Below are 18102 nucleotides of genomic sequence, written 5' to 3'. Positions count from 1 at the left end.
GACCGAGGCACGAACCCGTGTCCCCTGCATCGGCAGGCGGACTCTCAACCACTGCGCCACCAGGGAAGCCCGAGGCGGGCGGATTCTTAACCACTGCATCACCAGAGAAGTCCCACCCTTCCCCTACAATCTTAAAGATTCTTTTTAATATTTGCTTTTTTGGCCGTTAAAATGATATCTCATTTTGATTTGCATTTATTTAGATTCCAAATACACTAAAACGTTTATTAGGCATTTATGTGTCTGCTATTGTGTATTATATTATTTCTTCATATATTTCCACATCTATTCACATTACATTTACCCTATATCACAGTAGATATGCCTTATTGAGCTGGAAAACTATAGGTTACACACTGAGCCTTATGACCCATGCACTATTATTATCCATATATCAGCAACATGAGGTATAGAAAGATTAAATAACTTGTAGTTTTTCTCTGCTACCTGACGCTGAAGACAAATTTCTTTGTCACAGAGATAAGAGAAGTCCTGACTAGAAAGAGTTCTTTTCATCTTTGCTAGGGAAGCCGGAGGAGCTCTACTTAGGTCACACATGTGCTTGTCTGCCTTCTGCCCACAGGGATGAATGGTCTTTGTCTCTGGTGGCCAGTAGAGGGCGTGAATTCCCTCCTGTGATTTCCACCTCCCTACAAAGTCACTAGCGCCTGGATTTTGTTTCTTAGTAGATGGCTGCCTTACTTTGGGCAGCCCTGGACTGCCCTCATGTCCAAGTTGGCTTTTCTTTTTCTTTTTTTAAATTTTCTTAGATATAATTGACATACGCTGGGCATATTTAAACAATACAATGTGATAAGCATTGACAAGTGTATACACCCATGAAACCATCACCACAATCAAGGTAATGAAGATATCTATCATCTCCAAAAGTTTCCCTGTTATAGTCCCTTCCTTCTGCTACCTGCCTGTCTCTTACTCTCTCCCCACCAGACAACTACTGAGCTACTTTTTATCCCTATAGATTAGTTTACATTTCCTAGAATTTTATGTAAATGGAATCATGCAGTATAAATGATTTGGGGGGGGTCTGGCTTTTTTCATTCAGCTTCACTATTTGAGATGCACCCCTGTTTGGTTCCTTTTCATGGGTGAATAGTACTCCACTGCATGGATGTGCACATTACTTGTTCACCTAATGACAGGCATTTGGGTTGTTTCCAGTTTCTGGCAATACAAATAAAGCTGCTATGGATCTTCCTGTATAAGTCCTGTGAGGACATATACTCTCATTTCTCTAAGCAAATATCTAGGGGTGGAATAGATGACTCATACAGAAGAGATAAATTTCACCTTTTAAGAAACTACCGAAGTGTTTTCCAAAGTGGCCATGCCACCACTGTACATTCCCACCAGCAGTGAAGGAGACTTCCATTCACTCCACATCCTCTAACACTTACTAGAGTCAGATTTTAAAATTGTACCCATTTCATAGTTATGTAGTAGTATTCAATTGTGGTTTTAATCTGTATTTCCCTAATGACTAAGGTACTAAGCATCTTTTCATGTTTTTATCTGCCATCCACACATCCTGTTTGGTGAAGTGTCTCCAAACAAATCAAATCTGTCAAAAATATTTAAAGGAAAAAAATTTTCAATTTAAAGAACATTCATTCTCCAGCCCCATCTTTTTTATGGGTTGTGATCTGGCTCAGGCCATTATCTGGGCAAAGGGGACATCTTCATGTTCCTCCACCAAAAAGTGAGTGTTTTATGTCTGCCAATCCGGGAGGACAGACCTGACTTCAGGCTCCCCAAGATGCAGGGACCAGCTCTGGGAGCCAGCTCCAGGAAGCCCTCACCTGGGCTGCCTTCCCTGAGATGTCTCTGTAGAGTCAGTCAGTCCTCAAAACATGTGTGGATGAGGAATAAATGTGTACTGGGGAAGAGGCTGGGATTGGGTCTCACTCATCTTAAACTGTGTTTCGTGTTCAAGGACATTAAAGAGTGGGCCCCACCCTGGTGCAGCACAAACTGCATAATAAGGGCTTCTAGAAACTGTGAAAGACCTGAATAAAGAAAGGATAACTCTTGAGATGTTCACTTAACTGATCACACGTGAACTGAAGGACAGTAAAATGAAAGCACATGAAAGAGTGAGTCCCATTGCCAACCTCTGTATGCTGAGTGAAAGACAACATACATCATCCTGAACATGGGAGTATCTGTCATAGTCACTGACTGATGGCCCCAGTGTCAATCTCTATCTAAGTATTACTAAGTCTATTAACTACCTTCTTTTTTATTTTGAGACAACAATAGTCTAGGCTCTCTTTCAACTTTAATCTATGCTCTTGAAACAGTGTGAATCTCCCTTTTTAAAATGAGCCGATGATTCTGTGAACCTTATGATTGACATCCTTGAGTGTATTTCCTGGGTTTAATATATGGAATTAGATTGTGAGTCACAGTATTATTGGGTAAATTGTGTTCAAGCAAGAAAAGTGGATGTTAATTCTAAAAACCGAATTAGTGTTTATAATGTAAAAATCAACAGTGCACTTATTCACCAATCTCGTCTCTCAGTTACAGAGTCCAAGCTCATACTGCTCGCCCCATGGCTGGCCAATAAATCAAGAGACAAGTTGCTGGGGCAAGGAATAGCAACTTTATTCAGAAAGCCGGCAGACCAAGAAGATGGTGGACTCGTGTCCCAAAGAACCATCTTGCCTGAGTTAGAATTCAGGCTTCCTTTATACTAAAAGGGGAGAGAGTAAAATCAAACATTTCCTGGTTCTGGTCAGCCTCCAGAGGGGATGTGTTAATTTCTTCCTTCCTACAGTCATTCACAGGTGGCCGTGGTCAGGATGTCTCCGGTGAGCTAAACTAAGGTATTTTGGCTTAATGCTCATTACCTGGGAGGCAGAGTTCCCAAAGATGGGCCATTATGTAAAATTTAAGTTTATAGGCAACACCCCTTTAGTAATTAACTTGTAATAAAATACAAAGGTTCTTCCCTATTACCTCCCCTTCTCCTCAGTCACAAAATTAGACTGTCTCACAGCTTCTTTATTGTTAGATGCGGCCATGAGACTGAGTCCTGGCCAAGTTTACGTGGCTAGAAGTGATATTTGGCCCACATAGGCCTGGCCTATGAAAACACTCTCCCAAGAGAGGTAACATGCTCTTTCACCCTCTACAATGAGTGGGATAGACCCAAGCACTGGAGCCAGATTTGCAGCCATATGTTGACAATGGCAAATCCATAAAAAAGATGGTCCTGGGGTCCTGGATCATTGTTGGGAGAAAAGCCATAAGCAGAGTCACTTGATTTTGAAAGCCTACATTTAGGTGTTATATGAAGCAAAGATAAGCTTGTATGGTGTTCAAACAATATTCACGTGTTTTTCTGTTGCAGAAGCTAACTTCACCTTAACTGACAGAAGTCTGTAAACCAAAGAAAGTTTTCCATAAAATATATATATATATACATATATATATGTATATATATATTTCAAATTGGGGAAATATCAAAGACTCCCTGAAAATTTGCAAAACTAAATGATAAATGTAAATCATAAAAGTAATTATTTAAGGAATATAAATCATGTTCTTCTCTCTAAACTTTTTTTTGTGTGGAAATTGAAGATGTACAAGCATGATTTTGGTTTCTGGTATTTTAGATCTGATACAGAAATACAAGGGTAGATTGCCTTCTTGTACTTAGCAAACAATAATAAAATTAAGAGTGTTCCAATTTCACTTTCTTCATTTCCTGATTTTTCATAGGGATTTGTTAAATGGGAGAAAAGCTCACTTCAATTTCCCCTCTGATAAGCTCCAAGGCACAATGGCTGAATGATCCCTGCTTCAGAGAGCTCCTGAGTTCTTGGAAGTTCCTCTGGACAATTCCAAAACAGGTACAAGCCTGAAGAGATTCTACCTTTATCTTCTGCTCCAGTTGTTCCTGATTGTGATCAAAGTTAGAGAGAGATTTATCAAGGAGGCTCTTATCTCAGGCTGCACTGTAGTCCTCTGTCAAGCAGGTTGAAAAGCGGCAGATGGTCAAAACAGGTGCTTCGGTGCCTTTGGGGTTTTGATATCCCCTGTTCTTCTCCTGAAACTTGAAGTCGGTCCTGACATTATGGCATGACTTAGAAGAGATCCTTTCCAGATATCTTAAAGCCAGATTTCCTTGCTCTCCAAGCTATGGCACGAAGGCTTGTCCCAGGAAAGAGAACAGGTATGGCTAGAGCAGAGCATCTCCAGGGCCATCAACGAAAACCAGGGCCTCGAAAATTTCCGTGATTCTCCGAGATGGCCGCGAGGAGGCGCTTGGCTTTGTTCGCCACTCATCAACGGCCTGCAGAGGGCGACCGACTCGCCCCGGGACCGATAGGCTCCTTAGTGGGTGCGGGATCCACGTCGAGTCCGGGAGATGTGGCGCCTTTTCCCGGACGAGAAACCCACTTACATTTATCGCAGGTCCGCCTGCGTGACCCCTGGGGGCTGCGGAAATAGTGAATAAGAAGTTGCTTTTCCCAGGCCCTGACTGCCAGGAGGAGCTCGGCCACGGAGATCTCTCGAGACTACTTTCTGAAAAAAAAAGCACAGAACCTCCCGTTTTCCGCGCTTTCCCCGTCTTTTTACTCTCGACTTTCTCGTATAACATTTTAGCGAGACTTATTTTACAAAAGTATCCATTTATTGAGGCATTTGGAGTATCCATTTGTTGAGGCATTTGGAGGCTGGAAATCATCACGTGCTGTACTAATTTTTCCATATTCAGGGTTGTTTCTTGGGAGAGATCCCGACACAAATCCAGAGAAAGGGAAAACATATCCATGATCGGGGAAAAATATACAAATATTGGGGCTTCCAGTTGAAAAAGCTGGGGCCAGTGCCCGCAGAGTCATGTGACATAATCACTTTTTTGGTGGAAATAATGGATTTTACAACCTTGTGTGTACCTGTCACCACTGTTCCTTATATAGCTGACCACTAGCATTATGTCAATATCATCTTTTTCCGTAGTATCAATAATTTCCTAAGCTAGATAATATCTAAATTTCTCTTTTATTTCAATAAAGTTAATAAATCTTTCTTCTGCTGTTATGACAGTATTCTTAATGTGAACATGCCTTATAATCTGACATTTCTGCAGCAAGGAATGCATTTGTCATACAATTAAAAAATAAGTATAATATTTTGTGTCTTACTTTCTCCATGGTATTTCAGATCAAACGTGATTTCTTAGCATTATAAATTCGTTTGGAATTTTATTACGCAAATAAGGTGGGGGAAAGAAAGCAATATTAATGGAGAAACACATGTAATGGTCATAGCCTCCCGAAACAGGCTCATTCTAAGACTGAGATTTAATCAAAGGATTATAGAATGCCCCCCCTCCCCCACAGTTTACCACCATACTAAAAGGAATTCAGTACAACAAGAGTGGATAACAGCTGAAAGAGCTACAAGACACAAACTCTCTCTGAGGAGGAGACTTTATGGAAGCCCAGAGTCCCAAGGGAATTAAAACAAGGACACTAGAGGTGTTTGAAGGCTCTAGAACCTAGAGTTACAGAAAATATTAAGAACAGCTCAACTCCTAGGCCAGTTAACATAAATCTTCACACAAAAGGCCTATTTACCTCAGTTCACATGATTCAATACAACATGTCTGGCTTTCAACAAAAAAAATTACAAGGCATGCCAAAGGGATATTTATTTTTTTTAAAAAGTCAATATCAGTAAGAACAGTGTGCTTTGTGGCATTTTAAATTGCCCTCTTCCATCCTTCTCTTCCCAGTTCCATGGTAGCTTGAAAATCAGCAGGTTCACAACCAAGGTAGCTGTGAAAAACAGCAGCCTATCAGCCACAGGAAGGGACAATTGGTTCAGGAGCTCCCCAAAGCCCCATCTCCAGAGAACTGTCACTATTTGAACTATTTTTCAGCTCCCCGAAAAGGCCTCATTCACAGGCTTGTCTTTATTTGACCCAACTCGGAACTCACTCCATGGGAGAAGCCCCGGTCCCCAGAGAGAGGATCTAAAACAGTCAGTGGCAGTTGTTTAACACCACAGCTGCCTGAAGCATTGATACTGCTTGGGGCAAACAGAGGCCAGCCAAAAACATAAGGAAAACCTAAGGAATGAGATGCCCATAGGAAGGTTGAAAAGCTCTCACATATTCTTGGGGATCTAAAAGGTTACATGTGCGTGCGGGACTGTGCACACACCCAGGAAAGACCTAGGAAGGCCTAATCCGCCTCTGGCTAACCTTGAGATTGTGCACAAAGAGCAAAGGCTGAGAGAGAATTATAAATTGCTGAAGTATTGAAGACGCGCCCAGAAACACACAACAGACCCTCAGCAAAGACTATGAGACTTATTGGTTCAGTTAATTTAGGGAAATCTCTATCTAATCATTGGCAGACTACTAGGCTAACTGAGTACACACTTCAGTAGCCAACATGATATAAAATACGAATGTTCAGCAGTAGCCCCAGAAAGTCACAAATCAAACAACAACAACAGCATCAACAACAAACCCTAAGGAGATCAAGTTCTGATTTCCAGACTTGTCACATTTTATTGTTTAAAATGCCCAGTTTTCAACAAAATAGTAAAAGACATGCAAAGAACCAGGAAAGTATGGCCCATACATAAGAAAAAAGCAGTCAGGGGACTTCCCTGGTGGTCCAGTGGTTAAGAATCCACCTTCCGATGCAGGGGACGCGGGTTCGATCCCTGGTCGGGGAACTAAGATCCCACATGCCGCAGGGCAACTAAGCCTTCACGCCACAACTACTGAGCATGCGAGCCACAACTAGAGAGCCCACATGCCACCCACGCACTCTGGAGCCTGCATGCCACGGCTACTGAGCCCACATGCTCTGGAGCCTGTGCACCAGAACTAGAGAGAAGCCCACGCCCCACAACGAAAGATCCCACATGCCGCAGCGAAGATCCTGCATGCCACAACTAAGACCCGGTGCAGCCATAAATAAATAAATAAATAAATAATAAATAAATAAATACTAAAAAAGAAAAGAAAAGAAAAAGCAGTGGAAGAACTATCACTAAGGAAGCCCACACATTGGACTTATTAGACAAAGACTTTAAATCAGCTATTTTATATGATTAAGAACTCAGGAAAACCGTGAATAACTAACTAAAGGAAACTATGAGAAACACTATCTCATAAAATAGAAAATATCAATAAAGAGATAGAAATTACATTTTTAAAAAAGATCCAAATAGAAATTCTAGATCAGCCACACGGGTGATCATTCATGTTTACATGACTGATCTCCAATAAAAACCTTTGACACCAAGGCTTAGGTGAGCTTTCCTAGTTAGAAATACTCCATGCATATTGCCAGACCCTGTTGCTGGGAGAGGTAAGCACAATCCACACAATCCCACTGGGAATGGACAACTGGAAGCTCATACCTGGAACTCTCCTGCACCATTCCCCATGCTTCTCTTCCTTTTGCTGATTTTAGTCTGTATCCTTTCACTGTAATAAACCATAACTGTGAGCATAACAACTTTTCATCAGGGTTCTCAATAATTGCTCTTAATTCTTTTAAAAAATTAACAATATATTTATCCTAATTTAAACATAATGCTTGTTATACTAGATGTTCATTGTACTGTTATTTAAGGTCTTGACAAACTGGAACCAACCTAACTATCCAACAACACAGAAATGGTGTCTCTCATAGATACAGAAAAAACATGGGTAGTTGCCAGAGGAAAGGGGGTGGGAGGAGCTGAAATAGGTGAAGGGCACTGAGAGGTACAAACCTCCAGTTAAAAAATAAATTAGCCATGGGGATGTAATCTACAGCATAAGGACTATGGTCAATAATATTGTAGTAACTTTGTATGGGGACAGACAGTTACTAGACTTTTTTTTTTTTGGCTGCGTTGGGTCTTTGTTGCTGCACGCGGGCTTTCTCTAGTTACGGCGAGTGGGGGCTACTCTTCATTGAGGTGTGCGGCCTTCTCATTGCGGTGGCTTCTCTTGTTGTGGAGCACAGGATCTAGGCGTGAAGGCTTCAGTAGTTGTGGCTCACCGGCTTAGTTGCTCCGCAGCATATGGGATGTTCCCAGGCCAGGGCTCGAACCTGTGTCCCCTGCACTGGCAGGCGGATTCTTAACCACTGTGCTACCAGGGAAGTCCACTAGACTTATTATGGTGATCATTTCATAATGTATGCAAGTGTCAAATCACAATGGGGTACACCTGAAACTAACATAATATTGTACGTCAACTATATTTCAATTAATTAATTAAGAAATGCCGTCTGTAACAGGCAGCCTCTAACATGCCTTACAGTGATCTCCACTTCCTGGTCGTCACACCCTTGCGTAGTCCCCCCCCACACTGCCCCAGGGAGGAGGAGAAGGCTGTGGACAAGAGAGGGGAGCATTAAAGTAAGTCCCCTACATACGAACCTTCAAGTTGCGAACTTTCAAAGATGCGAACGTGTGTTCGCATGTCCAATCACGTAAGTTAGTTCATGTGTCTGGCATACATTGCCATGTGCGTGCATCCTCTACAAGTGGTTGTGCTTTTGTATACTTTACTATACAGTACTGTGTAGAGTACACTAGCACAATATCTTTATTTCAAACCCAAGATGTCCGGAAGCAAGCATAAAAGCAGCGGTATATAGCCGATTGTGTTAGTTGGGTACCTAAGCTAACTGTGTTGGACTTACGAACAAATTGGACTTACGAATGTGCCCTCAGAATGGAACTCGTTCATACGTAGGGGACTTACTGTACATGTGGGAGGGTCAGGGGAAAGGGCAGAAAGCAGTGAGGAAGGAAGAAGAGGCCAGATGGCACAGCTGAGGCAAAGGATCCCTTCCAATTCTAAGGCTGCGTTTGGCCAGGCTTGATCCCACGGCTTTCCTTTATCCTTTCAGCTTTGTTTTCCCTGGTCTGTTCTTTCCCAAGAAGAGAAGAAAATACCCAAAGTAGAGGTGAGTCATGGCTGCCTTTTTCCTGAAATACCATCTCCAGTTTTAAAGATCTTTCTCTATCTCTCTTTTCAAGAATAGAATAACGGTATAACATGTTCAAAAACAGAAGAATAATATAATAAATATCCATGCTGCTTCCACTGAGAATTGTCACCTCTTCCCTTCCATGGGGGTAGGGAGATCAACCATCATTAATTATCCATGTCAGGTTCTCTGTTAAACAGTTTACATCAATTACTCATTGAAGAGTATATGTATATGAGACGCAAGAGGGAGGAGATATGGGGATATATTTTTATGTATAGCTGATTCACTTTGTTATACAGCAGAAACTAACACACCATTGTAAAGCAATTATACTTCAATAAAGATGTTAAAATATAAACAAAATAAAACTACAGATTAAAAAAAAAGAGTATATGTATATGTAGTGGATAGTATTATCCCCATTTTCAAGATGATGTGAAAGACACAGACCCAAGGAAACTTCCAGGATCATAGAGATAGTAAGTGGTAGAACCAAGACTGGAATGCAGCTCTCTCTGACCCTGCCACTGCACCATGCTGTCTCCTAGATCTGTGTCCAATTTACAATCCTATCATCACTGATTTCCCTCAGTGATGATAGGATTATAAATCATACTGTTGACAGTGAGACTTTTGTTTTTAACTCCTGATGTAAGAAGCAGAACATAAAGCCTTTTGTTTTGAATGACATATCTTTAAGTTACCCGGAATGATTTTAACCGTGTGTGTGTGTTAACCAGTTTTTAGTGTGTTTTTTCCTTTGTAAATTATATAGCCCATTTATTTTAAATCTTAGTGTTTATTTTCATCATCTATATGAAGCCTTGTCTTTCGATGTCTTATAAAAATTTTTAAAAATACAACAATTGGGGTTCCCTGGTGGCACAGTAGTTAAGAATCTGCCTGCCAATGCAGGGGACACGGGTTCGAGCCGTGGTCCAGGAAGATCCCACATGCCGTGGAGCAACTAAGCCTGTGAGCCACAACTACTGAGCCTGCGCTCTAGAGCTTGCGAGCCACAACTACTAAGCCCGCGCGCCTAGAGCCCGTGCTCCGCAACAAGAGAAGCCACTGCAACGAGAAGCCCGCGCACTGCACCGAAGAGTAGCCCTTGCTCGCCGCAACTAGAGAAAGCCTGCGCGCAACAACGAAGACCCAACACAGCCAAAAATAAATAAATTTATATATTAAAAAAATACAACAGTTATGTGTGCCCTTTGGATAAAAGTTGTAATTACTCAAAAGCGTTTAACTGGAAATCCAATACCCCCAGGCACTCTCAGGGTTTAAACTGTTTCTTCCATCCCTCCCTGTCCCCAGTGCTTGACTCTGAGAAATGCCAAGTCCAAGTGGCAGGAAGATCTCTGGGTCTGATAATAAGTAAAGACTCACCAAAGCGAAGGGCCTTCTAGCCTTAGCAGTGATCGCTAATGATAGCGAGTCTCTTTCCACTAGGAATGGTGGAGGGTCGTCCAAAGACTGCAGAGTCTGAGCAGGGCCCTTAGCTTGCCTCCAAGTGGCTTAGAAATAGATGCTTCCCTGGGGAAGACCCAGCTTTTTGGGGGTGGCACATCTGAACACAAGCTTACATTGAGCCAAGAATCTGGTGATAAATGAGATCAGTTCCTCAGTCAACCAAGAGAGCTTGTTTTCCTTAGACTGGAGTGATGCTTGACAGGTCTTGGAGAGCAGTGTCCAACCCCAAAGATTGATCAGACCCTTTCCAAAGTTTGAACTTCTTGCCCTATAAAGATGCTCAGGGACAAATTCTACTGTTTATTTCTTTCTTCCTTAAGGATTTTCTTCTCCAATCTTGAAAACATTGAAAATTCAATAACCTGAATCTGTTAACACTGTCTAGTACTTTCATTTTTTCTTTTTCATTTGTTGTCCTAACAGCAGTGTGACCAACTTGGAAAATAATGAGTCAGTAATCTTTGTTTTCCACATTTGCCAAAATCATCACTTTGGTTTCATTCTTTAAGACTATAGAAAAGAGTTCAGAATCAGGAATTAGAGAACTCTCTTCTTGCTGATCTGCCTATAATGGACTTGATCATGGGAGAATGTCCCCATAAATGATTCATGTAGCTCCTCTGAATCTATTTATTCAACGACATTTATTAAGTGTCTACTGTGTGTCAGGCAGCACCATGTTATTAATTGGGGATATTCTACCTGGCCTTAAGGAACTCTACAGTATAGCAGGGGAAGATGTAGAGACAAGTGCAACAAAGTATTATAGAGGCTGTGAAGTGTTTACAAGGTATGGTGTCAGGGGGTGGGGGACAGGGGAGGGAGTGGCCAATTCCATTGGGAATAGAGTTTCTGGAAGTTCTTCATGGAAGATGTGATGCTTAAGCTTTGCTTGGAGGAGGCATTTGGTAAAGAGGAGACTTTGAAGCCAGTATCCTCAGTCCAACTGTGAAGCCTGAGATTTTCTAGCTGTGTAACACTGAGCAGGGGAACCACTGAGCCTGCTTTCAGTTTCTGTAACATTAGGATCATAGTCGCAATCTCATAGTGCAGTGGTGAAGGTTACCTTAAACATATATTTTGAACATTGTTGGTGGAGGACATCAGCAGGGAAAGGGTATTCAGATCCAAACTACCAGGGCTGGAAGAAACTCCTCTGGGTCTATCCAGTGCCTGAAAACTGTCTGCCCTGGGATCTGTCTGTGGTGCTGATTTCACCAGGGCTTCACACTCATTATCTTGGGAAGACCTGCTCAGCACTCTGCCTGTGTCATTCTTCAGGGGTCTGAACTGCTGTCTCCATCTCAGCAGAAGCCTGGGATCCAACAAGTGTGCAGACCCCACCTCCTCCCTGCCCATTCCCAGCCTGCCAGTTCAGCTCTTCTGTGAGCCTTGTGGAAGAAGGGATGACTCAGAACCATATGATGGGATAGGGCTTCTCAGTATCCATACTCCTGGCTCTGTAGAGGTAGAATGGGGCAACTATATGGGCTTGTCCACATCCTCCAACTGTCTGAGAACAGTGCCAGGCTCCAACTCTAAACTTCTGCAGAGGAAACTCACCACTCCCCCCTCAAAGCCTAGGAAGTGTTTACCTCCTGCTAGAGCAACTGGGGAAAATTTTGTCCCCCGGGGGACACTTGGCAATGTCTAGAGATATTTTCAGATGTCACTGCTCAGGGGTGGGGGAATTCATTACTGGCTTCTAGAGGATAGAAGCCAGGGATGCTGACAAACATTCTACAATGCATAGGACAGTCTCCTACAACCAAGAATTATCTGGCCAATTAGGCCCCAAAACTAGTGCTGAGATTGAGAAACCCCGCTCTAGGGTTTGAGGCAATTTGGTGTGGTGTCTAGAACCTTACCGGACATCAAGGTCTAGCTCAATGTTCTTTATTTACCAGCTATGACCTTAGATAAATCATTGAACTGCTCTAAGCCTCATCTTCTACATATGTATGTTTTAGGTTCCTGGACTAGAAAGCCACAAAGCCCCTTCAAGTTCAAACTCAACATGTCTGCATAAATACTTGCTGAGTACACCGCTAGGAACCAACATTCTGTGGTACTATGTACATAAAATATCAGGAAATGCATAAAATATCAAAAGGAAAGGAACATAATGGGGGGAAGGTGAGAGCTGATAAAAGGTTACTACCCAAATATACACAGAATTTATGCAAATATAAGTGTTCAGATAAAATACAGGCTCTTAAACTTCAGGTGGTGACAAAAAATGACATCTTCACTAGCAATGAAAGAGATACAAAATAAAATAACTATGCCATGTTTGCTAATCTTTTGAAAGAAACAACTCAAAGTGCTTAGGAATGCAAGGTAGTATATGTATTTAGATATTCCTCTGTTTCCCTCTGAACAAACCCTCAGCCTGGGACTATGAAATAGTAGCTACAGAACTGGTTATGCTGCACAATCAAATCATTCCATCATAAAGAGGATACTTAAAGTTTCTTTCTATATCTATAAAACTTTGTGCCAGCCTTTGGACAGTAACTGAAACATCAGTTCTCCTGGATTTCAGACCTTGCGACTCAGACTGGAACTACACCATCAGCCCTCCTGGGTCTCCAGCTTGCTGACTCACCTGCAGATCTTGGGACTTGTCAGTCTCCAAAATCGCGTGAACCAGTTCCGTATAATAAATATCTTTCTGTATATATAAAAAATTAATGAGGGACTTCCCTGGCAGTCCAGAGGTTAAGACTCTGCGCTTCCACTGCAGGGCACACGGGTTCCATCCCTGGTCGGGGAAACTAAGATCCTGCACGCCACATGGCGTGGCTAAAAAAAATAAAAATTAATTAATAGGAACTTAGCATTCTAAAGTAAAGAACAAGGTACTAGATTACCCTGCCCCCTCCTTATTCACCAAACAATAAGGCACTGGATTTAAATAATTAATTTTCAGAATTAGGAACAACCCGCCTTATCACACCTTCCTTTCACCTCTTAATTATCTTGAATACCACCTTCAGAGTTAATAGGAGCCGCAAAGGGTGTAGAGATCCCAGAAGGAAAGGACTGTGAGTGTACTCTTTAGGAGAGGAAGATGTAAAGCTGCTGGTGTATCTCTTTCCATGTGGAAGTCCCTGTCTGAGGCAGTCAATGTGGATCTTCCTCATTTGTTCCCGTACAAGAGGCTCTTTTATAAGAAAGACCAGAAAGAGGTCACTTCTAGAAATGGCACTTTCAAGCTGATGTAATTTGGAGATGGAGACCTCTATCACACTGGTTTCAGTCATTTGACAAGGATGGGCCACCCTAGCTGTGCCAAGAGGGAGAGGGCACACAGCACAGGAAACATCTTTAATTACCCTTCTTAAAACCATCTTTTCATGATCTTCCATTGCATCACTCTGAGTGTGAGGAAACAGACCTCTTCACTCTGCCTGTAGGTAAGGAGAGCGAAGTAGCCGACACCTCCGAGGAAAAGGTACTACTAGAGGAATGAGCCTAGGAAGTACTCCTCTGCTGGATACAGAGTGAAGGTGCAAAAGGTGCACATATTTGCGCCTCAGAGAGAGAATACAGGTGCTGTTGCTTACTGAGCAGTCCTTTATGTGGTACCGAGGACACCGCGTGACTTGGGAAGTGTCAGCTGGGAAGAGGCAGAAAGAAAAGCCTTACCAGCCAGCAAGGTGATGTGGCTTCCCAGTAAACTGTCAAAAACCTTCCAGGGCTTAGGGCTTCACTCTCTGCCAGGCTGTGAATTCATGTAGACAGGGAGCCATGAATGACTTGTTCACCACTGTCTCCTAAGCACAGCTCTGTGCCTGGCACATAGGTACACTCCATAGATGCTTTAAAAAAAAAAAGGTTAAATATTTATTGGAATCTTTTAGGTGAACATTCACATGATACTGGAAAGCATGAACAGGAAGAGGAAATTCTGTTTCTGGAATAGCTATGGTATGATAATGGAATTTGGCCCTTTTAAAATCAACAAATGTGTCTTAAAATTGGGTGAAACTCTCTTATTAGGAAATTCAACTACTTTCTGCAGGAGCACAATTGTTGCACTTCTCATCAAAGTGCTTTCTTTGGTCCCTTACTTCAGTTATTTGATTTTTTTTTAATGATGTAATAGTTTGAAGGTTGACCAAAAAAGAAATGGCTGAGTAAAACCTGGGACCTGGCTACAACGTCATAATTAAACTGAGAAGTAAAATGTAGTAAAGGAATATGCTTTTATCACTTCACCTAATAGTCCAAAGAATAACTCTTAAGAATAAGGGAACTCTACTTAAACCACACATAGTGTAGCTCAATTTACCAACCACCACCAAGCAACATAGGTAAGTACTATAAAGGACTCACCCAACTCAACAAATCCATCTGCCAGTTTCTACTACATAATTCACTTAGGCTTTACACCCCTTAAATGCAAATGTTTCTGGAAGATGAAATACTAAAAACGCAATAATTAAAATCAAGCCCCATGGGCTTCCCTGGTGGTGCAGTGGTTAAGAATCTGCCTGCCAATGCAGGGGACACGGGTTCGAGCCCTGGTCCAGGAAGATCCCACATGCCGCGGAGCAACTAAGCCCGTGTGCCACAACTACTGAGCCTGCGCTCTAGAGCCCGTGAGCCACAACTACTGAGCGCGCATGCTGCAACTACTGAAGCTCGCAAGCCTAGAGCCTGTGCTCTGCAACAGGAGAAGCCACCGCAGTGAGAAGCCCTCACACCACAACGAAGAGTAGCCCCCGCTCGCTGCAACCAGAGGAAGCCCGCGCACAGCAACAAAGACCCAATGCAGCCAAAAATAAATAAATAAATAAATAAAATTACTAAAAAAAAGAAAAATCAAGCCCCATGATGTTCCCTCGCTTTTTTTTAGCTTCTTGATATTGTCCCCACCAGGAGCCTGTGATTTACTGGTAACTCCAACATTCTGGAAAACTATTAGATAATAAACACTGTGCAAGTCAATACTTAAAGGATATCAAATTCATAATCATCATGTGGCAGTCTCAGAATGAAGTTCACAAACAGAAATTCCTAAACTGCAACAGAGTCTAGAGAACTACAGGACAGGAGTAAAACTGACAATGCACCAATACCCCAGCTGACTTCGGGCACTGACCTTCACCCTCTGATTCCAAGATCAGTACAGAACCCTAACGCACTCTGCAGACAGAAAAACACAGTCATGGCTTTACCTACCCCTCCTCTGAGAATCTGGAGAAATGTTTCTCTTCAGAAAAACAAAAACCAAACAAACAAACAAACAAACCCCCTACATTTCCAAATTCAACCAACCGGATAACGTGGCAGCAACCCCAGGCTAATTGCAGAGTTCCAAAACAACCCTCTCTCTGACGCCTGTCAACTTCACTGGGCAAAGGTAATCGGCAATCCATGACTCTCCGGCTAGGTCGGGCCCCATCCAGGGAGGCTAAGCGGAGGGGGAGCTTCATACCAACCCGTCGGTGATAGTAGACTGTGTGCCATTCATTGGGGCCCTTGGCGAGAGGTCCTCCTTTTATCCAGTTTGCATCTTACAGCTGACGCCACCCCACCCCCGGCGCTCCGGGACCAGGCTCAACTCTGTAAGGGACACAAGAGTCCAACTCAAAACTCCATTCAGTCACCTAGAACGTCCGACTGGAAGAGGTCAAGGAAAGGAGATGTGGGTGGGAGCGAAGCAAGTTACCTCCCAAAGCAAACGAAGCAAGTCCGCCAGAAGGCGCGTCCTAGAGCTAAAGACTGATCCTCCTCGGGAAGGCACAGGAGAAAACTTCGTCACGGAGGGAAGTCGGCGAGCCGCGGGGAAGGGCGCCCGGGAGTTCCTCCGGGACCGGGGAGGGATTGGCTCGGGGCTGGGTGTCGGCTCCTCCGCCGGGTCTCGGGGGCCTGCAAGTCCCCGCCGCCGGGCTGGGCCCGGCCCGCTAGGCTCCGCTCTCCATCTGGGGCTGCCGGGCGGTCGTGGTCGCAGCCTCGGCCGCGTCTCGGGCCGGACTCCTAGCCGTCCCCGCCAGGCTCCGGGCGCCGAAACTAGCGCGGCTGCCGGTGACGGGGTTCCGACGACGGAAGTGACCGAAACCTGTTCTCGCAGCGCGGCGGGATGTTCCCCATGTCTCGGGCGCCCGGACTCTTCCGCGGTCTGCACCAGCGGCGGCGGCGGCGGCTCCTTCCACACACGCGGGTAGGCGGCGGTTGCCTCGACGGGCGGGAGGTGCCCGTCCAGCCCGGCCTGGAAGCGCCGGCCCCGGGGACCGGCGGCGACGGCGGCGACTCGGAACGCACGGCCGGCTCGCCGGGTTCTCGCGGGAGCGCGCTCGGCGGGCGGAGGAGGCCGCCGGCGATGGGGCCCGCGCGACAATCCGATAGATGCTTTTCAAATATATGAACCTATCATGTGAACTCTAAAGTAGTGTTGTAGAAATGAAAGACATTTTTACGCATAAAACTGAAAGGTTCAGCTTAAACCATGATCTTACTTTGTCTTTTTATTTTCATAGGTGATATTCTTGAACCTCAGAGGTTCCTCAATATTAAATCCACCCAAGGTAGCGCGGTTGGACAGAAGATGAGCACCGTGGTTATCCTTCCAATCACTGGGCTTGCTCAGCTGGTTTGGGGTAGATGCACCAGAGGGGTGGTTTAGTGGGAGGGAAAATTAGGTGGCCTGGGAGTTAGGAAACCTGTTTTCCAGGTGGCACCGGGAGCTGTGTGCTCTGTAGCAGGCCCAGCCCCAGGACACAGGATCCCCTTCCACCTTTCCCTCCCCACAGTGCCCATACCCCTCCAGGAGCTCACACGCAATGACATCCCTGTACCAGGGCCACTTGCAACCCCTCTCCATGTACATGGGACAGAATTGCTCAAAAAGAAAGCTGCCATGCTGGGTACTTTCAGGATCTGGCTCAGTGTGTTTCTGAGCTCAAGGGTTCCAGATTTGTCAGCAGCAAGACCCTGGCGGAGGCCAGTCACTTCTTGGTATCTCTCCGTGGAAAGAAGAGCTGATTCAGCTCCAGAGTCTGGACAGAGAGGGCCAGCCAGAGCACCAGGTAGGTCGGGGAGCCTGGGTCTCGGAGTTGGAGTTGAAAGAGCACTGAGCAGGCGTCGGGAGACCCGGAGACTGGTCGGTAAAAGCTGTGAGACCCGGACAAGCTGTTTAGTATCTCTGGACTGTCAGCTTTGGAAAAGTCAGTGAGAGGATGTATATAAAAAGCACGTTCCTGCACGGCAAGGAAACAATCACCAAAATGAAAAGGCAGCCTATGGAATAGGAGAAAATATCTGCAAACCCTATATCTTATAAAGGATTAATATCCAAAATATATAAGGAACTCCTACAACTCAATAGCAAAAATCCAAATAATCTGATTTTTGAAATGGGCAAAGGATCTGAGGAGACATTTCTACAAAGAATTCATACAAATGGCCAACAGGTATATGAAGAGGTGCACAACATCACTAATCAGCAGGGAAATGCAAATCAAAACCACACTGAGCTATCATCTCACACCTGTTAGGATGGTTATTATTTTTTTTTAAAAAGGGGGGGGTGTTGGTGAAGGTCTGGAAAAAAGGGAACCCTTGTACACTGTTGATGAGAATGTAAATTGGTGCAGCCATTATGGAAAGGAGTATGGAAGTTCCTCAAGAA

The 18102-nt window shown here is 44.0% G+C and overlaps 1 protein-coding gene across 2 annotated transcripts in view; it reads right to left on the bottom strand.

Moving 5' to 3' along the window:
• Positions 1-16817, bottom strand: part of ZFP37 (ZFP37 zinc finger protein) — a 45316-nt gene extending 28499 nt beyond the window's left edge. Inside the window, exons 1-2 of one of the 2 annotated variants that reach the window (XM_028493629.2) lie at positions 16144-16812; positions 15914-16037 (exon numbers count right to left, since the gene is read on the bottom strand). The gene's annotated coding sequence lies outside the window, so the exon portion shown is untranslated. Of the gene's footprint in view, positions 1-15913; positions 16038-16143 lie in introns of both variants that reach the window. The other variant, XM_028493630.2, reaches the window with a different exon arrangement.
• Positions 16818-18102: the final 1285 nt, after the last annotated feature.

This window comes from Physeter macrocephalus, chromosome 9 (genome assembly GCF_002837175.3).
Source record: "Physeter macrocephalus isolate SW-GA chromosome 9, ASM283717v5, whole genome shotgun sequence".
Classification (NCBI taxonomy): Eukaryota; Metazoa; Chordata; class Mammalia; order Artiodactyla; family Physeteridae; genus Physeter; species Physeter macrocephalus.
This window is presented reverse-complemented; position numbering and strand designations above follow the sequence as displayed.